The 27145-nt window shown below is 49.8% G+C and overlaps 1 pseudogene; it reads left to right on the plus strand.

The window, feature by feature from the left end:
* The first annotated feature begins 491 nt into the window (after positions 1 to 491).
* LOC115900765 overlaps positions 492 to 27145 on the plus strand; it is a 29142-nt pseudogene continuing 2488 nt past the window's right edge.

Here is a 27145-nt window from a genome sequence, read left to right on the forward strand (position 1 = left end):
GCCAGGCCTGGCCCTGTTGCCGCCTTCTAGAGCTCCCTGAAATGTACACAGGGGAGGAAGGTCACAGGCCAACAAGGACTCCAACAGGTCCAAGCCTGCATCCTGCTGATGGAGCTGGCAACTAAAGCCTGTCCCAAGGGCCAGCTCTCTGGCTGAAGCAAAGTGGACAGGTGGTCCAGCCTCCCCGCTCCTCAGGCCACACCCCTGTCCTTCCCCTGTCCCCCTCTTCCTCCCCCCAACCCCCGCTTCAGAGGGTGCCATGCCTGTCTTGGGGCTCAGCAACTCCACTACCCTTCCTCTACTCCCGCAGGCTCTCAGGCTGCCAGCTGCTACCTGTGGGCCCTGTGCCCACAAACCTGTACTCTCTTCACTCTGCCTGCCCTTCTACTGGGTGTCAGAAAGAAAGAGGCCAAAGAATCACGTGGCCAGGGTGCAGGCTACAGGAGGCCCAGTGCAGGAGGCAGGAGGTGTTATCACCACTACCTCCCACAATGCTGCCCCCACCAGGGCTGCTTTCCCAGGAATCCTGTGACCAGCAAGGGAAATGGAAAAGTCCCCGGCCAGAGCGCAGGCCGCACAGTGGACTCAACCAAGCTGGACCCACGGGCCTCTCAGGGTGGGTCAGCCAGAGTGCAGGCTGCACAGCCGACTCAACCAAGCTGGACCCACGGGCCTCTCAGGGTGGGTCACCCTGGCCTGGCGTCCGGCCTCTGGGCAAGTTTCACATGTTTAGTTGTGAAAGAGAAAGTTGGGGCAAAGAGACCTGATTAGGCAGACAGCCCCTCCCGCGGGAACAGAGGGCCCTTATCAAACTTCCACATTCTATCTAACCAGCCAGCAGGCAGTGCTGGAGGGCTTCTGAGCCTGGGAAGTCACTCTGGTAAAAGTTAAATAGGTAAATTATTACTAAAAGGAGGCTGGGTGCGGTGGCTCAGGCCTATAATCCCTGCACTTTGGGAGGCTGAGGCAGGCGGATCACGAGGTCAGGAGATCGAGACCATCCTGGCTAACACGGTGAAACCCCGTCTCTACTAAAAATACAAAAAATTAGCCAGGCGTGGTGGCGGGCACCTGTAGTCCCAGCTACTTGGGAGACTGAGGCAAGAGAATGGCGTGAACCCGGGAGGCGGAGCTTGCAGTGAGCCGAGATCACACCACTGCACTCCAGCCTGGGCAACAGCGAGACTCCGTCTCAAAAAAAAAAAAAAAAAAAGAATTATTACTAAAAGAATGAGTCCTTTCACCTATGTGCAAAAAGAAAAAGACATTTTCAGCTTACAAACCCCATGCACACTGGTTCCCACAGGGAGGCTGGTGCTGCCCCCACCCAGGGATGTTTAATGTCTAGAAGCTGGAAGAGGAGGGGATTCCAAAGGGATCCCACTGACCCAAAATGTCTCGCTGGAGGGGAAGTCAGGGGGCTGAGCCTGGCCCAAGCCTGGCAGCTAACCCTGGCTGAAAATATTCCCTGAGCCCTCCCCACCCAGGCAGCCTGCCCAGGCCCAGGCCCAGGCCCAGGCCATCAGCCTCCTCAGCCTCCTGGCTGCCCATCTAGGCCCATTATCCTGAGTAGCCGACATCCCAGGGCCAGGGGTCTGGAAGCCACAGCACCTCCCACCCTGGCACACAGGACAGGTCCTCCCAGACACACTTCCCTCCCCTGACCCCAAATAGCCCATTGTTCCTTTCAGCTCCCAACTCACTGCTTGGCCTTCTCCCTAAAACAGGCCCTGTTGACTTCCTTTCTGAGGACGTTTAGCGACAAGCCTCTCCAAACCAGGAGCATCGTCTCCCCACGTCTCCCGTCAGCTCCCTCCAGAAGCTGCAGCCAAATGGAACTCAAGGAATGAGCCTGGGCCCCAATACTGTGCCCTTTGGACTTGGCCTCATCCCTCCAGGCGGGCATTGCTGCCTCCCTAAGCAACCCTTCCAACTGGTCCAAGCCCAGGTGTGCTAGGCCCACCACCCACCCCAAATCAGTGAGGACCTACCAGGCTTCCATAGCAACACAGGTGGCTATGGGAGGACGGTCCCACAAAGAGGAAGGACTTGTCAGATAGCTTAGTCTTATGAGTACATAATCTCAAAGTTAAACAACTCAAGGTGCTATTTCCCATCTACTAAATTAAAAAACATTTTAATTGACAAAACGAGATGTCTAGAAATGTTCCTGGCAGCATTATTCACAACCACCCAAGGATGGAAACAGCCCGGTGTCCACCATGGATGGGTACGTAAACAAAATGTGATAAATCCACACAATGAGATATTATGTGACCATAACAAATGAAGACCTACAGATCCACAGTAATGCACGGACCAGCCTTGAAACCACACTGGGTGAAAGAAGTCAATCGCAAAAGGTCACGTGCCGTCTGATTCTGTGTATATATTAAACGTCCACAACAGGCAGATCTACAGAAACAGAAAGTCGGCTGGTGGGGGCAGGGGTTGGAGGAGGGGAAATGGGAGTGACTGCTAATGCATGCAGGTTAATTCCGGGGGTGATGAAAATGTTCTGGAATTAAATTGTGCTGGTGGCTGCATAACCCTGTGAATCCACTAAAGTTCATGCAGAATTGTACAATCAAAAAGGGTGGACTTCATTAAGTTACAGCTCAGGAAAGCTGTTATAAACTACAAACAAGACAGGGTGGGGTAGCTCATGCCTGTAATCGCAGCATGTTGGGAGGCCGAGGCAGGTAGATCACCTGAGGTCAGGAGTTTGACACCAGCCTGGCCAACATAGTGAAACCCCACCGCTACTAAAAAAAAAAAAAGTTAACCGGGCATGGTGGTGTGCTCCTGCAATCCCAGCTATCAGGCAAGATAAGGCAGGAGAATGACCTGAACCCAGGAGGCGGAGGTTGCAGTGAGCCAAGTCACTTCATTCCAGCCCGGGCAACAGAGCAGGACTCTGTCAAAAAAAAAAAACAACAACAAAAACAAACAAAAAAACTACAAACAACCGGATGCCAGAAGCTGTGGCCCCTCCCTCCACCAGCACTGGCCATGTGGGTGACGCATGGCAGGAGCGCTGGTAACACTTTGCCCCAGAAACGCACTCCCAAAATCTAGTCTAAAGAAAAACACATACAGCTTGGCAGAGACCTGCAGCCGTGGCATCTCGAAACCCAAACCAAGTAGAACTGGTTCAGTAGGCTGCGAGCATCCCTAAAAACATGCTTGAGGTTGTGTTTGGTTTCCACTTTTCCGGGGAAATGACCCACAGTTTTCTGCAGCTTTCGAAGGCATCTGGAAGCTAAAAAGTCAAGAGGTAGGCTGGGCACGGTGGCTCATGCCTGTAATCCCAGCACTTTGGGAGGCCAAGGCAGGCAGATCACCTGAGGTCAGGAGTTCGAGACCAGCCTGGCCAACATAGCAAAACTCCGTCTCTACTAAAACTACCAAAATTAGCTGGACATGGTGGTGGCCACCTGTAATGCCAGCTACTTGGGAGGCTAAGGCAAGAGAATCGCTTGAACCCAGGAGGCAGAGGTTGCAGTGAGCTGAGATTCTGCCATTGCACTCCAGCCTGTGTGACAAAGTGAAACTCTATCTCAAAAAAAAAGAAAAAAAAAAAAAAAATCAAGAGATGGCAGCACTTCTTCCCCCAACCCTCCCACACCTGCCCAGGCAGCCGAGCATATAGAAAGAAGGTAGGAAATGGGACAGGCGCCTAGAACTAAAAGCACACTGAGCCCAGCTCATCAGAGGGCACTCAGAAGAGAGAATTCAAGGAGAACTCTGCATCGACGCGCCCTAGAATGGGAGGCCACATCCCTCTCCCCAACCGAAACTCACCACCTCATGCTGGAGGGTCAGAAACTTACATCCAGGCTCCAGAAAGATCTCTCAGAGTTCAATGTGAAAAAAGCAAATGATCTTTGGCTAAGCGCGGTCATGCACGCCTGTAATCGCAGCACTTTGGGAGGCTGAGGTGGGCAGATCACTAGAGCTCAGGAGTTCGAGACCCGTCTAGGCAACATGGTGAAACCCCATCTCTACCAAAAATCCAAAAAATGAGCCGAGCATAATGGTGTGTAGCCGTGGGACCAACTACTCAGTGGGCTGAGGTGGTAGGATCACTTGAGCCGGGAGGACAAGGCTGCAGCAAGCCAAGACTGCACCACCGAATTCCAGCCTGGATGACAGAGCGAGACCTTGTCTCAAAAAAGGCCAGATGCAGTGACTCACACCTGTCATCCCACCACTTTGGGAGGCTGAGGCAGGAGGATCGCTTGAGCCCAGGAGTTCCAGGCCAGCCTGGGCAACAAGAGGAGACTCCATCTCTACAAAAAAAGAAAGAAAAGATGTTCAACATCATTAGACATTAGGAAAATACAAATTAAAATCACAGTAAGATACCACTACACACCTATCAGAATGGGTGAAATTAGAGGCCTGCACCAAGTGTTGGCGAGGGCGGGGAGGAACTGAAACTCTCCTCTACAGCAGCTGGAAACACAAAACGGCACAACTACTTTGGGAACAGTTCGGCAGTTTCTTAAATAGTTAAACATACACCTACCATAAATACAGCCACTGTACTCCTAGTATTTATTTCTACTCATATTTACCAATAAAAGCATATGTCCCTATAAAGACTTGTAGATGAATATTCATAGTGGTTTTCCATGTAACAGCCCAAAACTGGAAACAATGCAAATGTTCATCACCGGATGAACACATTGTGGTCTTTCCATACAATGCAGCACAATAGAAAAGAATGAACAGGTGGTGGCTCATGCCTGTAATCTCAGCACTTTGGGAGGCTGAGGTGGGCGGATCACGAGGTCAGGAGTTTGAGACCAGCCTGGCCAACATGATGGAACCCTGTCTCTACTAAAAATACAAAACATTAGCTGGGTGTAGCCGGGCATGGCCAGGTTCAGTGGCTCACACCTGTAATCCCAGCGCTTTGGGAGGCTGAGGCAGGTGGATCACCTGAGGTTGGGCATTCAAGGCCAGCCTGACCAACATGGAGAAGCCCCATCTCTACTAAAAATATAAAATTAGCTGGGCATGGTGGTGCATGCCTGTAATACCAGCTACTCAAGAGGCTGAGGCAGGAGAATCCCTTGAACCTGGGAGGCGGAGGTTGCAGTGAGCCGAGATCGTGCCATTGCACTGCAGCCTGGGTGCACAGCGAGAGACTCTGTCTCAAAATAAAATAAAATAAAAAATAAAATAAATAAAATAAAATAAAATAAAATAAATAAAATAAAATAAAATAAAATAAAAAATAAAATAAAATAAAATAATAAATAAAATAAAATAAATAAAATAAAATAAAATAAAATAAAGCCCAGCGTTTGGCCAAGCACCGTGGCTCACGCCTGTAATCCCAGCACTTTAGGAGACCGAAGCGTGCAGATCACGAGGTCAAAAGATTAAGACTAGCATGGCCAACATGGTGAAATCCCATCTCTACTAAAAACACAAAACTGAGCGGGGCGTGGTGGCGCTCGCCTGTAGTCCCAGCTACTCTGCAGGCCAAGGCAGGAGAATCACTTGAACCCGGGAGGCGGAGGTTACAGTGAGCCAAGATCACACCACTGCACTCCAGCCTGGGGACAGAGCGAGACCCCGTCTAAAAAAAAAAAAAAAAGAAAGAAAGGAATGAATGACTGATACACGCAACTCTGTGGATGAATCTCCAAGTAATCATGCTAAGCTAGGGAGGCTAGACAAAAACAGAACATACTGTGCAAGTCCATGTTTATAAACTTCGAGGCAACACAAACTATAGTGACAGAAAGCAGATCAGAGATTGCCTGGCGGCAGGGAGGGACCAGAGAAGCAGAGGGCCTCAGCAGGGTGACAGGCCTGTTCATGGTCTCGATTGCGGTGAAGTCTTCACCGGCTCACACAGGAATACCTCAGAGACATTACAGGTTTGGTTCCAGATCACCGCAACAAAGCGTACGTCGCACTTTATAATAAGTCACGATTTTTTTGGTTTCCCAGTGCACGTAAAAGTGACGCTGTAGTCTATTAAGTGTATAATAGCAATATGCCTAAAGAAAAAAGTATATACCTTCATTTAAAAATACTTTATTGCTAAAAAATGCTAACAATCATCTGAGCCTTCAGTATGGTATTTTTTTTTTTGCTGGCAGACGGTCTTGCCTCAATGTCGATGGCTGCAGACTGATTAATATGTTTTTTTTGTTTTTTTTTTTTTGAGACAGAGTCTTGCTCTATTGCCCAGGCTGGAGTGCAGTGGCACGATCTTGGCTCACTGCAACCTCTGCCTCCCGGGTTCAAGTGGTTCTCCTGCCTCAGCCTCCCAAGTAGCTGGGATTACAGGCATATGTCACCATGCCTCACTATGTTGGCCAGGCTGGTCTTGAACTCCTGACCTCTGGTGATCTGCCCACCTCAGCCTCCCAAAGTGCTGGGATTACCACCCGGTCTGCAGACTGATTAGGATGGCGAATGCTGAAGGCTGGGATGGCTGTGGCGGTTTCTTAAAATAAGACAACAATGACATTGACCACATCAATTGACTTCTTTTCACAAAATATTTCTCTGGGCCGGGCACGGTGGCTCATGTCTATAATCCCAGCACTTTGGAAGCCCGAGGTGGGAGAATCGCTTGTGCCCAGGAGTTCCCGACCAGCCTGGGCAATAAAAGGAGATCCTGTCTCTATAAATAGTAAAAATTTAAAAATTAGCTATTCATGGTGGCACGTGCCTGGGGTCCCAGCTACTTAACAGGCTAAGGGGTAGGAGGGTCCCTTGAGTTCAGGAGGCCAAAGCTGCAGTGAGCTGTGATGGTGCCACTGCACTCCAGCCTGAGTGACAGAGCAGGACCCTGTCTCAAATTAAAAAATAATGAAAAAAAAAGATTGTCCTGTAGCATGCAATGATGTTTGTCAGCATTTTACCCACAGTAGAACTTACTTTTTTTTTTTTTTTTTGAGACAGAGTCTTAGTCTGTCGGCCAGGCTGGAGTGCAGTGGCATGATCTTGGCTCAATGCAACCTCCACTTCCCAGGTTCAAGTGATTCCCCTGCCTCAGCCTCCCAAGTAGCTGGGACTACAGGTGTGCACCATCCCATTAGGCTAATTTTTTGTATTTTAGCAATCCCAAAGTGCTGGGATTACAGGTGTGAGCCACTACACCCAGTAGAACTTTCAAAAGCGGAGTCAGACCAGGCGCGGTGGCTCACGCCTGTAATCCCAGCACTTCGGGAGGCCAAAGTGGGTGGATCACTTAAGGTCAGGAGATTGAGACCATCCTGGTTAACACGGTGAAACCCCATCTCTACTAAAAATACAAAAAAATTAGCTGGGCCTGTTGGCAGGTGCCTGTAGCCTAGCTACTTGGGAGGCTGAGGCAGGAGAATCACGTGAACCCAGGAGGCGGAGCTTGCAGTAAGCCAAGATCACACCACTGCACTCCAGCCTGGGTGACAGAGCGAGACTCCATCTCAAAAAAAAAAAAAAAAAGGCCAGGCGCGGTGGCTCACGCCTGTAATCCCAGCACTCTGGGAGGCCAAGGCAGGCGGATCACGAGGTCAGGAGATCGAGACCATCCTGGCTAACATGGTGAAACCCCGTCTCCACTAAAAATACAAAAAATTAGCCAGGCGTGGTGGTGGGCGCCTGTAGTCCCAGCTACTTAGCAGACTGAGGTAGGAGAATGGCCTGAACCCGAGAGGCAGAGCTTGCAGTGAGCCGAGATCTCGCCACTGCACTCCAGCCGGGGTGACTGAGCGAGACTCCACCTCAAAAAAAAAAGTGGAGTCGTGGAGTCAGTCCTCTTAAAACCTATGTTATTTTATCAGCTAAGTTTATGGAATATTCTAAATCCTTTTGTTAAGGGATCTTTGGGGTGTCCCTTTTCTGGCCGGAAACCTCTGTGTCTGGTGGCACCTTTGCCCAAGTTTTGCTGGGGCCCACTGGGCTTGTTCCACCCACTCAGTCTGGCAGGCTGCGCTTGGTTCATCCTACCAGTCTGGGGCTTCCACGCCTGCCAAGGACAAGCCTAGTGTGGAGCAGCGAGCAGTGTGTGAGCGAGCGTGGGGTCTGGCCACTGCACAGTCAGACATGCCAGCTGCCGCTGCAGGGCAGGCAACTCCAGATGCTGGCACAGGTGCTGGTTCTCTGCAAGGCTGCACCTGGACCAAGCACATCGCAAGCAGCTTGCCCAGCTGGCACAGGGGAATGCAGTGGTGCCTGGAAGCTTGGTGATGCCAGGAACTGCAGGGCCCCAAAAAGGGAGTCACAACCCTGGCTCAGGGAGCACCCAGGTCTGGACTCCCCAAAGGGCGACAGCTCTTCTCTCCTTCCCTTCACTGGCAACATGGCAAGCAAGGGGCATGTTTCAGCCCTGTTTGTGTTACAGCTCTTTCAGCCTCGCCATGGCAGGTCCCGAGTTCTTGCCCTGTCACCAGGAAGAATGAGTACACAGCCAAATGGAGAGTGAGAAAGACAAAGAGAAGCTTTATTGAGTGAAGGACAGCTCAGAGGAGACCCGTAGTGGGCAGCTCCTTTCCACAGCCGGGTCATTCCAATGAGTGTTCAGCTCTCAGCAGAGAGGGTAGCTCCTCTCTGCAGCTGGTCGTCTTGTCATCTTTCTGTACTCTGCTCTAGTCTGGCTGAGTCCAGGGTTTTTATGGGCCTCAGAGTGGAGGAAGCATGTGCTGATTGGTCCATGGATGGGCCAGGGAAAAGCACCACAAGTTTCCCCTCTGGTCCTTGGGACTAGCTGGCCAACCCCCAAGCTTCAGGCCCTCCCCAACCAGACCCCTCCTACCCAGGAGCCTGTCTGCCTCCCACCGCTGTTCATGGCATCCAGGCTGTTTGTGCCAGTCTGTTCTCAGCCCCCATTCGGCCTCCCTCCCATGCTTGTCGGTGCCCAAAGTCCAAAGGGCGCCATCAGCAAGGTGGGTGCAGTGGCCACACCGCAGTCCAGGTCCCCGAAGTGAATTCCGCTCCCACTTCCCACCCTGGGCCCTGAAGCATAACCTAAGCTCTGCATCCCAGCCCCCACACTCCTTATGCAGGTGCAGCATCACCCCAGGCCCAGCTCCACCTTGGGGCTCCTCTCTGCCTGCACCTCCATGCCCAATCATGCTGCTTCCCCACCAGCAGGCAACTCAGCCTGGCCCCACTGTGGTGGCCCCCAGGGCAACGGGCTCTGGGAGACTCCCAGGGGCAGGCTCCGGGGACTGTCTGTCTCCTCTGCACACCCCTCCCCACTGTGACAGCAGGTGAGAGCTGTGACCCAGAGCCAGGGTCTGGAGTGGCAAGTCTCCAGGCCTGGGAGTGGGTCCCACTTGGCTACACAAGGATGGGGCCAGTACAGTCAGCTGCCCAGGGAATGTGGGGCACAGGGGACCCACTGCTGCCACTGCTGCTCCCACCGCTGCTCCTGCCACCACTGCTTGCACCACCCCACTGCAGCCGGCGTGAAGGCAGGGGTTGCTCCAGATGGCTCACCACTGCCATTATTTTCTTGTCATTTCAGCAGTGTTCACGGCATCTTCATCAAGACTAGATTCCATCTTAAGAAACCACTTTCTTTTTTTCTTTTTTCTTTCTTTTTTTTTTTTTTTTTTTTTTTTTTTTTTGCTCTGTTGCCCAGGCTGGAGTGCAATGGCACAATCTTGGCTCACTGCAACTTCTCCATTCCTGGGTTCAAGCGATTCTTGTGACTCAGCCTCCTGAGTAGCTGGGATTACACACACATATCACCACATCTAGCTGGTTTCTGTATTAGTAGAGAAGAGGTTTCACCATGTTGGCCAGGCTGGTCTCGAACTCCTGATCTCAGGTGGTCCACCCACCTTGACCTCCCCAAAGTGTTGGTATTACAGGCGTGAGCCACCACACCTGGCCTACAAATATTCTTAATGGCATCTAGAATAGTGAATGCTTTCCAGGAAGTTTTCAATTTACATTGCCCAGATCAGAAGAATTGCTATCTAAGGCAGCTAGAGCCCTACAAAATGCAGTTTTTTTTGTTGTTTTTTTTTTTTTTAGAGAATGAGTCTTGCTCGTCGCACAGGCTGGAGTACAATGGTGCAATGCTCACTGCAACCTCCATCTCCTGAGTTCAAGTAATTCTCCTGCCTCAGCCTCCCCAGTAGCTGGGACTACAGGCACATGTTGCCACATCCAGCTAATTTCTCTTTTTTTTTTTTTTTTTTTTTTGAGACGGAGTCTCGCTCTGTCGCCCAGGCTGGAGTGCAGTGGCCGGATATCAGCTCACTCCAAGCTCCGCCTCCCGGGTGTACGCCATTCTCCTGCCTCAGTCTCCCGAGTAGCTGGGACTACAGGCGCCCGCCACCTCACCCGGCTAGTTTTTTGTATTTTTTAACAGAGACGGGGTTTCACCGTGTTAGCCAGGATGGTCTCAATCTCCTGACCTCGTGATCCACCCGTCTCGGCCTCCCAAAGTGCTGGGATTACAGGCTTGAGCCACCGCTCCCGGCCTTTTTTTTTTTTTTTTTTTTTGAAATGGAGTCTCGCTCTGTTGCCCAGGCTGGAGTGCAGTGGCATGACCTCGGCTCACTGCAAGCTCCGCCTTCCGGGTTCATGCCATTCTCCTGCCTCAGCCTCCCAAGTAGCTGGGACTACAGGCGCCCACCACCGCACCCAGTAATTTTTTGGACTTTTTGTAGAGACAGGGTTTCAACGTGTTGCCCAGGCTAGTCTCAAACTCCCGAGCAAAGGCAATCCGCCTGCCTCAGCCTCCCAAAGTGTTAGGATTACAGGTGTGAGCCACCACATCCGGCCCAAAATGCATTTCTTAAACAATAAGAGTTGAAAGTCAAGATTACTCCTTGATCCATGTTGCAAAATGGATGTTGAGTTAATAGGTGCTATTATCCACTTTGGTTTGGATATGAGGATCCCTAACCTCATGTTGAAATTCGATCCCAATGTTGGAGGCAGGACCTAATGAGAAGTGTTTGGGTCACAGGATGAATCCCTCTGGAAGGGCTTGGTGCCATCCTCATGGTGATGAGTGAGTTCTCGCTTTACTAGCCTCTGGGAGAACTAATAGTTAAAAGGAGCCTGGCACCTCCCTTCTCTCTCACTTGTCTGGCCATGTGATCTGCACACATCAGCTTCCCTTCCCCTTCTGCAGCCTGAGTCCCTCAGCAGAAGAAGATGCTGGTGCCATGCTTCCTGTACAGCTTATAGAACCATGAGCCAAATAAAGCTCTTTCCTTCATAAATTAACCCAGCTTTGGGCATTCCTTTATAGCCACATGAATGGACTAAAGACGGCAGGCACAAAAACAAAATTAATCTCCTTGTGCATCTCCACCAGAGCTCTTGGGTTACCAGGTCTATTGTCAATGCACAGTATTATTATTATTATTATTATTATTATTATTATTATTATTTTGAGATGGAGTCTCATTCTGTCACCTGGCCTGGAGTGCAGTGGTGCAATCTCAGCTCACTGCAACCTCCACCTCCCTGGTTCATGTGAGTCTCCTGCCTCAGTCTCCCAAGTAGCTGGGATTACAGGCATGCACCACCATGCCCGGCTAATTTTTGTATTTTTTTTTAGTAAAGATGGGGTTTTACCATGTTGGCCAGGCTGGTCTTGAGCTCCTGACCTCAGGTAATCCAGCCACTTTGGCCTCCCACAGTGCTGGGATTACAGGCATGAGCCACCACGCACAGCCAATGATCAGAATTATTTTGATTTTTTTTTTTTTTTTTTTTACACAGAGTGTCACTCTGTTGCCCAGGCTGGAGTGCAGTGGTGCGATCTCAGCTCACTGCAACCTCTGCCACCCAGATTCAAGCAATTCTCCTGCCTCAGCCTCCTGAGTACCTGGGATTACAGGCGCCTGCCACCAGCACCTGGCTAATTTTTGTATTTTTAGTTAGAGACGGGGTTTCACCATCTTGGCCAGGCTGGTCTTGAACTCCTGACCTTGTGATCCACTTGCCTCGGCCTCCCAAAGTGCTGGGATTACAGGCATGAGCCACTGCACCTGGCCTGATCAGTATTATTTTGAAAGAAATATTTTTTCCTGAGCAGTAGGTCTCAACAGTAGGCTTAAAAAAAAACTATGTTATAAACAGAAAACTATGTTATAAACAGATGTGCTGACATCCAGGATTTGTTGTTCCATTTATAGAACACAGGCAGAGTAAATTCAGCATAATTTATAAGGACCCTAGGATTTTCAGAATAGTAAATGAGCATTGGCTTCAACTGAAAGTCACCAGCTGTATAAGCCTCTAACAAGAGAGCCAGCCTGTCCCCCAATTTTTTTTTTTTTTTTTTTTTTTTTTTGAAACAGAATCTCACTCACTCTGTCATCCAGGCTGGAGTGCTGTGGTGGGCGTGATCTCAGCTCACTGCAACCTCTACTTCACAGGCACAAGCGATTCTCCTGCCTCAGTCTCCTGAGTAGCTAGCACTACAGGCACATGCCACCACACTCAGCTAATTTTTATATTGTTGGTAGAGACAGGGTTTTGCCATGTTGGCCAGGCTGGTCTCGAACTCCTGACCTCAGGTGATCTGCCTGCCTCAGCCTCCCAAAGTGCTGGGATTACAGCGTAGTCACCAGACCTGGCCTGTCCTTCGAAGCCAGGCATTGATTTTTCCTCCCTAGCCATGAAAGTCCTAGATGTTATCTTCTTTCAACAGAAAGCTGTTTCGCCCACACTGAAAACCTAGGCAGGGCACAGTGGCTCACGCCTGTAATCTCAGCATTTTGGGAGGCTGAGGCAGGTAGATCATTTGAGGTCAGGAGTTCAAGACCAGCCTGGCCAACATAGTGAAATCCTATCTCTACTAAAAATGAAAAAATTAGCCAGGCATGGTAACGTGTACCTGCAGACCCAGCTACTCAGGAGTCTGCGGCAGGAGAATCGCTTGAACCTGAGAGGTGGAGGTAGCAATGAGCCAAGGCTCCGCCACTGTACCCCAGCCTGGGCAACAGAGCAAAACTCTGTCTCCAAAAAAAAAAAAAAGAAAAGAAAACCTATTGTGTAGCCACTCTCATCAGTGATCTCAGCCAGATCGGGATAATCTGCTGCAGCTTCTCCATCAGCACCTGCTGCTCTACCTTGTACTTTTATGTTATGGAGGTGGCTTCTTCCCTTCAACCTCATGAACCAATCTGTTAGTTTCATGCTTTTCCTCTGCAGCTTCCTCACCTCTCCCAGCCTTCATAGAACTGAAGAGAGTTAGGGCCTTGCTCTGGATTAGGCTTTGGCTTAAGGGAATGTTGTGGCTGATTTGATCTTCTCTCCAGACCACTAAAATTCTTCTTCTCTGTTATCAGCAGGAAGGCTGTTTTGCTTTCTTATTATTCATGTATTCACTGGAATAGCACTTGGAATTTCCTTCAAAGGACTTTTCCTTTACATTCACAACTTGGCTAACTGTTTGGCACACAAGGCCTAACTTTCAGCCTATCTCAGCTTTCAACATGCCTTCCTAAGTTTAATCATGTCCAGCTTTTGGCTTTTTTTTGTGAGAGTCTCACTCTGTCGCCTAGGCTGGAGCGCAGTGGCACGATCTTGGCTCACTGCAACCTCCCGCTCTGGGTTCAAGAGGTTCTTCTGCCTCATCGTCTGAGTAGCTGAGACTACAGGCATGTGTTACCACATCTGGCTAATTTTTTGTATTTTTAGTAGAGATGGGGTTTCACTATGTTGGCCAGGCTGGTCTCGAACTCCTGGCCTCAAGTTGTGCGACTGCCTCAGCCTCCCAAAGTGCTGGAATTATAGGCATGAGCCACCTAGGTCCTAGCCTCAGGTTTTTGGCTTAAAGTGAGAGATGTGTGACTCTCTCCTTCACTGGAACACTTAGAGGTAGGGTATTAATTGGCCTAATTTCAAAATTGTTGTGTCTCAGGGAATCAGGGAGCCCAAGAAAAGGGAGAGAGATGGGGAAACAGCCGGTCAGTGGGGCAGTCAGAACACACGCAATATTTATCAATTTCATTTGCTGTCTTACTCGGACGCGGTTCATGATGTCCCAAAACACCTACATTAGTTACACCAAAAACTACTGGTCATAGATCACTATAACAAAGATAATAATGAAAAAGTTTGAAATATTGCAAGAATTACCAAAATATGATATAGACACACTACATGAGCACAGGCTGGCCGAAAAAATGGTGCCAGTAGACTTCCTCAATGCAGGGTTGCCATAATTTTTTTTTTTTTGAGACAGAGCCTCGCTCTGTTGCCCAGGCTGGAGTGTAGTGGCATGATCCCAGTTCACTGCAACCTCTGCCTCCCAGGTTCAAGCGATTCTCCTGCCTCAGCCTCCGGAGTAGCTGTGACTACAGGCACATGCCACCGCGCCCAGCTAATTTTTTATATTTTTAGTAGAGATGGGGTTTTGCCATGTTGGCCAGGCTGGTCTCGAACTCCTGACCTCAGGTGATCCTCCTGCCTCGGCCTCCCAAAGTGCTGGGATTACAGGTGTGAGCCACCACGACTGCCCCAAACTTTCAATTTGTAAAAAATGCAGGACCTGGCTGGGTGCAGTGGCTCACGTCCATAATCCGAGCACTTTGAGAGGCCGAGGTGGCTGGATCACCTGAGGCCAGGAGTTTAAGACCAGCCTGACCAACATAGTGAAACCCCGTCTCTACTAAAAATACAAAAATTAGCTGGGCACGGTGGCGTGTGCCTGTAATCCCAGCTCTTTAGGAGGCTGAGGCAGGAGAATCGCTTGAATCCAGAAGGCAGAGGTTGCAGTGAGCCGAGATTGTACCATTGTACTCCAGCCTGGGCCACAAAAGCGAAACTCCATCTAAAAAAAAAAAAAAAAAAGGCCGGGCGCGGTGGCTCAAGCCTGTAATCCCAGCACTTTGGGAGGCCGAGACGGGTGGATCACGAGGTCAGGAGATCGAGACCATCCTGGCTAACACAGTGAAACCCCGTCTCTACTAAAAAATACAAAAAACTAGCCAGGCGAGGTGGTGGGCGCCTGTAGTCCCAGCTACTCAGGAGGCTGAGGCAGGAGAATGGCATAAACCCGGGAGGTGGAGCTTGGAGTGAGCTGAGAGCCGGCCACTGCACTCCAGCCCGGGCAACAGAGCGAGACTCCGTCTCAAAAAAAAAAAAAAAAAAAAAAAAATGCAGAACCTGCAAAGTGTAATGAAAAGGAAATCTCCCTGTGCCTAGGTCAAAACTGATCAAACTGCATAGTTTGCATATGTACAGTTATAGAAATTATTCCTGTAAAACTCTGTTTAAATAAGTATCTCTTCCACCTCCCACCTCTGACTTTTAGAGAATCAAATATCCATGGCAAATGCATTGGGCTTGTTTCTACTTGAGGTACCTACTCTGGGCAAGTTTCCTGGAATTCTGCCATTCTGCAAGGGAAGGTAGCAGCAAGTGCAATGAAGTCACCTGAGGACAGAGGCCTGGTCCCCATGCTGGCAGCTGCGCCCAGGTCCCTCAGCCGGAACAGAGGCGGGAGGCAGGTGGCCAAATGGCCATGGGAGCTCTAGTTAGGGAGTCATTAAGAGCCCTGCCCAACCAGGCACTGGTTAAAGCCCTCCCACAGGCCCATGGGGACTGAAGGCATGCCCCTCAATGGGCAGACCAGCAGGCCCTGAGTACTTCCAGAGTATGGGGCCAGTGCGTCATTACGGCCACCCTGAGTCTCACTCTCCAGATGTCAAGAAGGATGCCCTGAACACACTGGGCGTGGGGCCTATGGGGAGAAGGTGAGCTCTACCGTGCGGGGTCTAAGGACTCTGCCTTGCCCAACATCCTGGAGGTCAAGCACCAACACCCTGCCACGCACCACCTGCAGGCTGCACACTGGATGAGGGGCAGGTGGAAATGACAGAGGAGGTGAGGTCTGCACTCTATGGGGTCCCTGCCCCACCTGCCACACACCCCTAGGTCACTGCGCCTGGAGAGCCCCAGTGTCTTCACCTGTAAATGGAGGGTGAACGGCCAAGCTGAGAGTTCTCCATGGCTGGGACACCCTACACTATTCCACAGACTCCCCAGTCGAACCTAGGACAAGCCCCAGCATCAGTGAGCCCCTGCGTCTCGGCCAGTTGAAGGGAATAACCACGTCAAGAGTCAGAGGATAAAAACCAAGTTTGGCATCTGCTGCAAACGATGGCTTCCCTTGTTCATCCTGATCAGTTACATGGCTGAAGTTCCCACTTCACTGATATTAAGATTTCAGCTCTGGGCCAGGCGCAGTGGCTCATGGCTGTAATCCCAGCACTCTGGGAGGCCGAGGTGGGCGGATCACGAGGTCAGGAGATCAAGACCATCCTGGCTAACTCGGTGAAACCACATCTCTACTAAAAATACCAAAAAAAAAAATTAGCTGGGCGTGGTGGCGGGCGCCTGTAGTCCCAGCTACTCGGGAGGCTGAGGCAGGAGAATGGCGTGAACCCGGGAGGTGGAGCTTGCAGTGAGCGGAGATTGCGCCACTGCACTCCAGCCTGGGTAACAGAGCAAGGCTCCGTCTCAAAAAAAAAAGAGATTTCAGCTCTGAGAAAGGCATTGTTAAGATAACGGAGACAGGAAGACAGGCTGGGCGCGGTGGCTCACACCTGTAATCCCAGCACTTTAGGAGGCCGAGGCGGGCAGATCACGAGGTCAGGAGATCGAGACCATTCTGGCTAACACGGTGAAACCCCGTCTCTACTAAAAATACAAAAAATTAGCCGGGCGTGGTGGCGGGCGCCTGTAGTCCCAGCTACTCAGGAGGCTGAGGCAGGAGAATGGCGTAAACCTGGGAAGTGGAGCTTGCAGTGAGCTGAGATGCAACCACTGCACTCCAGCCTGGGCGACAGAGCGAGACTCCATCTCAAAAAAAAAAATAAATAATAAATAAAAAAACAAAAAAAATAAAAAATACATGTAAAGGCCAGGTGCGGTAGCTCACGCTTATAATCCTAGCACTTTGGGAGACTGAGGCGGGAAGATGACTTGAGTCCAATAGTTCGAGACCAGCCTGGGCAACATAGCGAGACTCCATCTCTATTTAAATAATAAAAAAAACACATTATGTAAAAACTTAGTAGGTACATGGAAACAATTAAACGCAAAATCAAGTAAAAATTCAGGCTGGATACGGGTGAATTAAGAATCTTACTAGAATATTAATAAGTGTCAGATAACATGGGTCAATTCAGCAGCTTCAGGCTGGTTGATGAGTGTCACCACTTCTAAGAGCCTGGCTTTTATAAGGCGCAAGACAAGGTGAGGTCTGCCTGTCATTAAAGGAAGCACGGAGTATCAATCATGCAGGATGTAGTGTCCTGAGACGCCAAAGAGTAGTATCAAAAGCAATTCCATTGTGAAAGCTGAGTTCCAAATACAAGCGACAGCTGAGTGAACACAGCAACAAAACAGCAAAGAAACACACAAACATCAAAGTCTGGCACTTATTGTAAACAATGGCCGGGCGCGGTGGCTCACGCCTGTAATCCCAGCACTTTGGGAGGCCGAGGCGGGCGGATCACGAGGTCAGAAGATTGAGACCATCCTGGCTAACACAGTAAAACTCCATCTCTACCAAAAAACACAAAAAAAAAACTAGCCGGGCGAGGTGGCGGGCGCCTGTAGTCCCAGCTACTCGGGAGGCTGAGGCAGGAGAATGGCGTAAACACGGGAGGCGGAGCTTGCAGTGAGCTGAGATCTGGCCACTGCACTCCAGCCTGGGCGACAGAGCGAGACTCCATCTCAAACAAACAAAAAAAAATACAAAAAATTAGCCAGGCGTGGTGGCAGGGGCCTGTAGTCCCAGGTACTCAGGAGACTGAGGCAGGTGAATGGTGTGAACCCAGGAGGCGGAGCTTGCAGTGAGCTGAGATCGTGTCACTGGACCACTGCACGACAGAGCAAGACTCTGTCTCAAAAAAAAAAAAAAAAAGGCCGGGCGCGGTGGCTCAAGCCTGTAATCCCAGCACTTTGGGAGGCCGAGACGGGCGGATCACGAGGTCAGGAGATCGAGACCATCCTGGCTAACACAGTGAAACCCCGTCTCTACTAAAAAAATACAAAAAACTAGCCGGGCGTGGTGGCGGGCGCCTGTAGTCCCAGCTACTTGGGAGGCTGAGGCAGGAGAATGGCGTGAACCCAGGAGGCGGAGCTTGCAGTGAGCTGAGATCCGGCCACTGCACTCCAGCCTGGGCGACAGAGCAAGACTCCGTCTCAAAAAAAAAAAAAAAAAAAAAAAAAAAAAAAAAAAAAGTCGGGCGCTGTGGCTCAAGCCTGTAATCCTAGCACTTTGGGAGGCCGAGATGGGTGGATCACGAGATCAGGAGATCGAGACCATCCTGGCTAACACAGTGAAACCCCGTCTCTACTAAAAATACAAAAAATTAGCCGGGCGTGGTGGCGGGCGCCTCTAGTCCCAGCTACTGGGAGGCTGAGGCAGGAGAATGGCGTGAACCCAGGAGGAGGAGCTTGCAGTGAGCCGAGATCGGGCCACTGCACTCCAGCCTGGGCGACTCAAAAAAAAAACAAAAAAAAACCAAAACAATGGCACCAGTTACAGGGCCAAATCATCCACTCACTACAATGCCACCACTGTACAAATTAATTCTGCCAGCAGCCCTGGGTGCCTGAGAGGTAGTGGCTCAAGGTGAGATTGGAACTAGCAGGAGATTGTCGGGAGGGGAGGGAGGGGCAGTGTCTATGACCAGCATGCCCTCTGCTGGTGGCCGAGGTGCTCCAGGACAGCGCCAGACTGGGGCAGAGGGTCCAGTCCCACAGTGATACAATTTATAGCAAAGCACACACACCACGGGCCTTCCCAGGTCCCAGCCAACAAGTCCCACAAAGGCAGGTACCCTTGGGACTTCTAACAGTCCCCGGCTCATGGGCGCACAGCCAGCAAGAGGAATGCTCTGGCCCTCCTAAATCAGGGACTTGGTTTCCTTTACTCACCCAAGGCTCAGAGAAGCTCCCAGCCTTACATGGCTCAGCTGCCAGCCCCTGACCCGCCACAGCTGAGCCTCTGGCCCTGAGGCCAAAGGGTTCAAGGCAGGGCACAGAGACATCTGGGCTGTCTGGCATGGCCCTGGCAAGGTCTCCTGTGTGGACCTACCCCAAGGAGGCCCAGACAGCAAGAGCCTGTCATGTGCCATGGGGCAGGGTAAAGTCACAGAATAACTTTGGTGGGAGGAAGAGGGAAGGAGGACAGAAAGGCTGGGGAGGGCAGGGGCTGGTGTTCAGCAAGGAGAGGGGAAACAAATGTGGACAGGCGCACAGCATGGCCTGCCCCTGAGAAGTAATGTCCCTAGAGTCCTAGTTTTATTATTGCTCAAGGGCTTTTTTTTTTTTTGAGACGGAGTCTCGCTCTGTTGCCCAGGCTGGAGCGCAGTGGCGCGATCTCGGCTCACTGCAAGCTCCGCCTCCCGGGTTCACACCATTCTCCTGCCTCAGCCTCCCAAGTAGCTGGGACTATAGGCACCCACCACCACGCCCGGCTAATTTTTTGTACTTTTAGTAGAGATGGGGTTTCACCGTGTTATCCAGGATGGTCTCCATCTCCTGACCTCAAGATTCACCCGCTTCGGCCTCCCAAAGTGCTGGGATTACAGGCGTCCAGCTTGCTCAAGGGCTATCTTTTTCTGTCCTCAGTGTCAGAGATAAATGACCCTCAGGTATAAGAGTTCAAAGAAAGGGTACAATGGCTGTCTTCAGCCTCCACTTGCCAGCTGTGACCGCAAGCAAGTAACTCCACCTCTAACGCCTGCTCCCCAGCCTATAAAGAGGTGTGTCCACACATGCAAAAGGAGCTGGACCCCTACTGCACATCACATAACAATTAACTCAAGATAGGTCAAACACCTAAATGGTAAGAGCCAAAGCTATAAAACTTTTTCTTTTTTTTTTTTTTTTTTTTGAGACAGGGTCTCACTCTGTTGCCCAGGCCGCAGTGCAGTGCTCTGGTCTCTAACTCACTTCACTGCAGCCTTGACTTCCCGGGCTCAAGCAATCCTCTCACCTCAGCCTCCCAAGTAGCTCGTACTACAGGCATGCACCACCACACCTGGCTAACTTTTTTAATTTGTGGAGATGGGGTCTTCCTATGTTGCCCAGGCTGGTCTTGAACTTCTGAGCTCAAGTAGTCTTCCCACCTCAACCTCCCAAAGTGCTGGGATTACAGATGTGAGCCACAGCATCCATCCTATTTTAAAGAAAATAGGCCAGGCGTGGTGGCCTGTAATCCCAGCAATTTGAGAGGCTGAGGTGGGCATATCACTTGAGGTCAGGAGTTTGAGACCAGCCTGGCCGACATGGTGAAACCCCGTCTCTACTAAAAATAGAAAAATTAGCCAGGTGTGGTGGTGCATGCCTGTAGTCCCAGCTACTCAGGAGGCTGAGGCAGGAGAATCGCTTGAACCCAGGAGGCGAGGATTGCAGTGAGCTGAGATCACATCACTTTACTCCAGCCTGGGCAACAGAGCAAGACTCCATCTCACCAAAAAAAAAAAAAAAAAAAATACAGTATATCTTTGTCACTTGCATTTGGCAATGGCTTCTTAGACATGACAACAAAAGCACAAGGAACCAAAAAGAAAAAGAAATTGGACTTTACCACATTAAAGACTTTTGTTCTTCAAAAGAAACCATCAAAAGTAAAAAGACAGCCAGACACGGTGGCTCATGCCTATAATCCCAGCACTTTGAGAGGCTGAGGTAGGTGGATTACTTGAGGTCAGGGGTTTGAGACCAGCCTGGCCAATGTGGTGAAACCCTGTCTCTGCTGGAAAAAAAAAATACAAAAATCAGCCAGGTGTGGTGGTGTGCACCTGTAGTCCTAGCTCCTTGGGAAGTTGAGGCAGGGAAATCACTTGAACCCAGGAGGCCGAGGTTGCAGTGAGCTGAGATCATGCCACTGCACTCTAGCCTGGGCGACACAGCGAAGAAAAAGTAAAAAGACAACCCAGTGAGTGGAAAAAATATTTGCAAATCACATCTGAAATAGTCAAACAATCATGAAAAAGAACAAAGCTGGAAGATTCACACTTTCTGATTTCAAAACTTACCACAAAGCTACAATAATCAAAACAGTATGGCATTAGCATAAAGACAGCCATAAGAATCAATAGAACAGAGAGCCCAGAAATAAACTCAAATGATTAAATATATGGTCAAATTATCTATATGACAAGGGTATAAAGACCTTTCGGCCAGGTGTGGTGACTCACACCTGTAATCCCAGCATGGTGGGAGGCCGAGGTGGGAGGATCACAAGGTCAGGAGTTCAAGACCAGTCCGACCAATGTGGTGAAACCCCATCTCTACCAAAAATACAAAAATTAGCCAGGCATGGTGGCACGTGCCTGTAATCCCAGCTACTCAGGAGGCTGAGGCTTGAACCCAGGAGGTGGAGGTTGCAGTGAGCTGAGATCGTGCCACTGCACTCCAGCCTGGGCAACAGAGTGAGACCGTCTCAAAAAAAAAAAAAAAAGACCTTTCAATGGGGGGAAAGACAATCTTTTCAACAAATGGTGCTAGGGAACTGGATATTCACATGCAAAAGAATGAGTTGCACCTTTACCTAACAGCATATACAAAAAAAAAAAAAAAAAAAAAAAAAAACAACCTCAAAATGTATCATAAGCCTAAAAGTAAAATCTAAAACTATAAAACTCTTAGAAGAAAACATAAGGCTAAAGCTTTACAACACTGGATTTGGCAATGATTTCTTGGCTATGACATCAAAGGCACAAGGAACAAAAGAAAACAGGTAGACAAACAGTATTTCATAAGAACTTTAAAATGTGTGAATCAACAGAAAATATCAACAGAGTATAAACATCCCACAGAATGGGAAAAATTATTTGCAAATCATATCTGATAAGGGATTAATGTCCAGAATACATAGAGAAATCCTAAAACGCAACAATAAAAAAAAACAAGCAAACCATTGCATGCATGTATCAAAATACCACACTATACCCATAAATACATACAATTATTATGCGTCAAAAATAATAAAAGCAAAAATGGACACAGGGACTTTCTCAAACACCAAAAGCTATAGTCTTCAGTTTCAGGATACTGATGAAAATTTGAAAAATATATACATAGATACATGGATACACAAGTATATGTATATAACATGTACATAATATACACTACACCTATACATGTCTATGTTCAAGTATATGAATAAATATACAAAGAGTTTAGCAATACATTTAATTTTCAGTTAAAAAAAAAAAAAAACCTGATTCAAAAATGAGAAAAGAACTTGAGTAGGCATTTCTACAAACAAAAAATACAGTTGACAAACACATGAAAAGACGCTCAACATCACTAAACATTAGGGAAATGCAAAGCTAAACCACTTCACACCCATTAGGATGGCTACTATCAAAAACAACAGAAAATAATGAGTATTGACAAGGATGCCAAGAAACCAGAACCCATGTACACTGTCGGTGGAAATGTAAAATGGCATAGCCGCTGTGGAAAACAGTATGGTTGTTTCTTGAAAGATTTAAAATAGAATTGCCATATGATCCAACAATTCCACTTCTGGGTATACATCCTAAAGAACTAAAAACGTGGTCTCTGCTGTGTTCATAGCAGCATTATTCACAAGCTAAAATGTGGAATTAACCCAAGTGTCCATCCACAGATGATGGGATAAGCAAAATGTGGTCCATCCATGAAATGGAACACGATTCAGCCTTCAAAAGTAAGGGAACCAGCCAGGTGCGGTGGCTCATGCCTGTAATCCCAGCACTCTGGGAGGCCGAGGCGGGCGGATCATAAGGTCAGGAGATCGAGACCATCCTGGCTAACACGGTGAAACCCCGTCTCTACTAAAAATACAAAAAAAAACAATTAGCTGGGCATGGTGGTGGGCACCTGTAGTCCCAGCTACTTGGGAGACTGAGGCAGGAGAATGTCATGAACCCGGGAGGCGGAGCTTGCAGTGAGCCCAGATCGCACCACTGCACTCCAGCCTGGGCGAAAGTGCAAGACTTCGCCAGCGTGGTGGCTCACGCCTGTAATCCCAGCACTTTAGGAAGCCAAGGCAGGCGAATCACGAGGTCAACACCATCCTGGCCAACATCGGGAAACCCCATCTCTACTAAAAATACAAAAATTAGCTGGGCGTGGTGGCAGGCGCCTGCAGTCCCAGCTACTAGGGAGGCTGAGGCAGGGGAATGGCATGAACCCGGGAGGTGGAGATTGCAGTGAGCCCAGATCACACCACTGCACTCCAGCCCGGGCGAAAGTGCAAGACTTTTCCGGCGCAGTGGCTCACGCCTGTAATCTCAGCACTTTGGGAGGCCAAAGCAGGCGAATCACGAGGTCAAGACCATCCTGGCCAACATCAGGAAACCCGTCTCTACTAAAAATACAAAAATTAGCTGGGCATGGTGGCAGGTGCCTGTAGTCCCAGCTACTAGGGAGGCTGAGGCAGGGGAACGGCGTGAACCCGGGAGGCGGAGCTTACAGTGAGCCGAGATTTTGCCACTGCACTCCAGCCTGGGCGACAGAGGGAGACTCTATCTCAAAAAAAAAAAAAAAACTGAGCTGGACATTTAAAAATGATTAAAATGAGCCTGGGAAACATAGTGAGATGTAGTGGGTAACAGAGCAAGAAAATATGGCTACAAATACATATACGGTAGCCAGGCGCTGTGACTCACACCTATAATCCCAGCACTTTGGGAGACAGACCGAGATGGGTGGATCCCTTGAGCTCAGGAGTTTGAGACCAGCCTGGCCAACACGGCCAAATCGTGTCTCTACAAAAACTACAAAAATTACCCAGGTGTGGTGGCACGTGCCGGTAGTCCCAGCTACTCGGCTGTCTGAGGCAGGATGATCACTTGAGGTAGCTTCGGGTGATCCACCCACCTTGGCCTCCCAAAGTGGTGGGAATACAGGCGTGAGCCACCATGCCCGGCTAAGACAGCAGATTTTTTTAATGGTAAATCATATATTATGCGTATTTTAACACAGTTTTTTGTTTGTTTGTTTTTGACAGACAAGGTCTTGATCTGTCACCCAGGCTGGATTGCAGTAGGGCAATCAGCTCACTGCAGCCTCAACTTCCTGGGTTCAAGCAATCTTCCTGCCTCAATCTCCTGAGTGGCTGAGACAGGCATACCCCACCCAGCCCACATCTGGCTAATTTTTTTCCTTTTTTGGAGACGGAGTCTCGCTCTGTCGCCCAGGCTGGAGTGCGGTGGCGCGATCTCGGCTCACTGCAAGCTCCGCCTCCCGGATTCACGCCATTCTTCTGCCTCAGCCTCCCGAGTAGCTGGGACTACAGGCACCCACCACCACGCCTGGCTAATTTTTTGTATTTTCAGTAGAGACAGGGTTTCACCATGTTAGCCAGGATGGTCTCAATCTCCTGACCTGGTGATCCACCCGCCTCGGCCTCCCAAAGTGCTGGGATTACAGGTGTGACCCACTGCACCTGGCCAACATCTGGCTAAATTATTATTTTTTTTTTTTGAGAGGAGTCTCGCTCTGTTGCCCAGGCTGGAGTGCGGTGGCGCGATCTCGGCTCACTGCAAGCTCCGCCTCCCGGGTTCACGCCATTCTTCTGCCTCAGCCTCCCAAGTAGCTGGGACTACAGGCGCCCGCCACCCCGCCCGGCTAATTTTTTGTATTTTTTTTATTAGAGACGGAGTTTCACCGTGTCAGCCAGAATGGTCTCGATCTCCCGACCTCGTGATCCGCTCGCCTCGGCCTCCCAAAGTGCTGGGATTACAGGCATGAGCCACTGCACCCAGCCCCAATTTTTTAATTTTTAGTAGAGATCAGGTCTTGCTATGTTACCCAGGCTGACAACGTTTTCGAATTGGAAATTTTTTTTTTTTTTTTTTTTTTGAGGCAGAGTCTCACTCTGTCGCCGGGGCTGGAGTGCAGTGGCCGGATCTCAGCTCACTGCAAGCTCCGCCTCCCGGGTTTACGCCATTCTCCTGCCTCAGCCTCCCGAGTAGCTGGGACTACAGGCGCCCGCCACCTCGCCCGGCTAGTTTTTGTATTTTTAGTAGAGACGGGGTTTCACCGTGTTAGCCAGGATGGTCTCGATCTCCTGACCTCGTGATCGCCCCGTCTCAGCCTTCCAAAGTGCTGGGATTACAGGCTTGAGCCACCGCGCCCGGCCTGGAAAATTTTTTTAATGAAAAAATTGTATCTGAGAGGGACTTGCATCTAGAATATATAAGGAGCTCTCATCACTTAATAACAAAAAGACAGTTAAGCCAATTGGAAAACAGAGGAAAGACCTGACTAGACAATTCTCTAAAAATACACAGTGGTCAATAAGCACATGAAAAGATGCTCAGTATCATCTTCTCTCATTAGGAAAATGCACATCAAAGCCACAGTGAGATACCACCGCACATCTACTAGCATGGCTAGAATTCAAAAAGATGGATAATAACAAGTGTTGACAAGGATATGGGGAAATTGAATCCTTTTTACACTGCTGGTGGGAATGTGAAATGGTGCAGCCACTTTGGAAACAGTCTGGTAATTCTCAAGAGGATAACCACAAAATTACCATATGACCCAAAAATTCTATTCCTAGGTGAGCTGTTTTTACTCATGCTTTAATAACAAACATGGGTGTCTCTTTCAACCCCACTTCTCCAACTCTCCAACACTAGGTGGGTGTCCTACAATTCAATTAAAGTCTGCCACTACCTTCTGCGGTGTAGGAAGGTAAGGCTGAAAGCGCTAAACCTGCTAATCCTGCCTTGGTCTTTCTAGAGACCAGCTCCCATCCTGAAGCTATCTAGGGCACCCAGCCACCAGTTCTCTCATTAGCATACTAGACACTCTAGCACTATAGAGGTCCCAAGGGTTTGGGAGCTCCATGTCAGGAGAAGAAAAAACCCTCCTATCACCCCTTCAAAATTGATGGAGGTCATGGTCCCACAGCTCTGTGAACATAAAACTGAAATCTACTACCTTGTACACGTTAGTGAATGAATTGTATGGCATATGAACTATAACCCAATAAAGCTGGCACAAAAGGGGAAGTAATGTATGCCCACTCAACAGAGTTTCCGTAAAGTTTAGGAGAAATAACGTACACAAAAGCCACCTGTAACTAGCTCAACACTGCACTGTTAGGATCAGCCAATCGTGCAGGGACAGCTCCCTCTGGCCCCACACCAACCTCTGGTCTAAAATCACAGTTCAACCTCCAGCCTAGGGACAAAGCAGGGCACAGATGCCTGCTGCCAGGTGTGAGCCAGCACAGCTGCTGGCTCGCAGGAGCCTTGATCTGCAGAGGCCCAGATTTCCACAGCCCAGAGTTGCCAGGTCACCTCCTCCAACAAATCCCAGGGGTTCCACTGTCCCTAGGGGAGGAATATGCCAGGTCTCCACTGAGGATGGCCACTTAAGTGGACACCTTCAATCCAGCAAAACACACAGCTCATCCAACAACCCGGCCCTACTACCCCTCCCCAAACTCCTCCAAGTTATGTGGCCCAAGGCCCTGGCTGCCCAGTTCGCCCTCGCAAGCGGAACACCATGGGCACAAAATATTCCCAGTCTCCTACCTTCCAGTAATGCAGGCTCCAGAGGGTGGGAGATCAGCCCTGGGGCCAACCACCTGGATGGGAGCGCAGCACCCTCTCCGGGGCCCCACACATCCTGACCAGCCACTAGCCTCTGGAGGATGCCTGCCTCCCAAACTCACAGAGCCGGAGAGCCCTGGCAAGCAGCTTCATCCTGCGGTAAGTGGGCAAACTGTTTACCCAGTGCCAAGCATGATGCCTGGCAGAGCCCAAGCCTGTGTCTGCCTGGCCGGCTTAGCAGTGAGCCAGTCTGATCCCTCCCTGATGGAAAGCATCAGGCTCCTGCTCCTCCTAGGACCGCCCCTCCCCCAGCAAGCCGCCTGCTCATCTTCCGGAACTGGATCACAGGATGTTCTCTGCAAAAGACCAGTGATGCAAGGAATCCATGACTCACAAACAGAGAGACAGGAGAGGGCCACCACCCCTCTGCGGGAGAGGATGAAACTGGGTGAGGTCGCAAGCAACACTCATAAGGGTTCCCACCTCCAGGACCTTAAACCTGGCAACACTCAGGCTGGCCCTCAGGCAGGTAGAAGAAAGTTCTACCTGGGCTCAGAGGTCTTGGCTCACAGGCCAGGAGAGTAGAAGGCTGTAGGGAAGCCGAGGAAGGCCAACACACCACACAA

The sequence above is a fragment of the Rhinopithecus roxellana genome, chromosome 12 (assembly GCF_007565055.1).
Source record: "Rhinopithecus roxellana isolate Shanxi Qingling chromosome 12, ASM756505v1, whole genome shotgun sequence".
Classification (NCBI taxonomy): Eukaryota; Metazoa; Chordata; class Mammalia; order Primates; family Cercopithecidae; genus Rhinopithecus; species Rhinopithecus roxellana.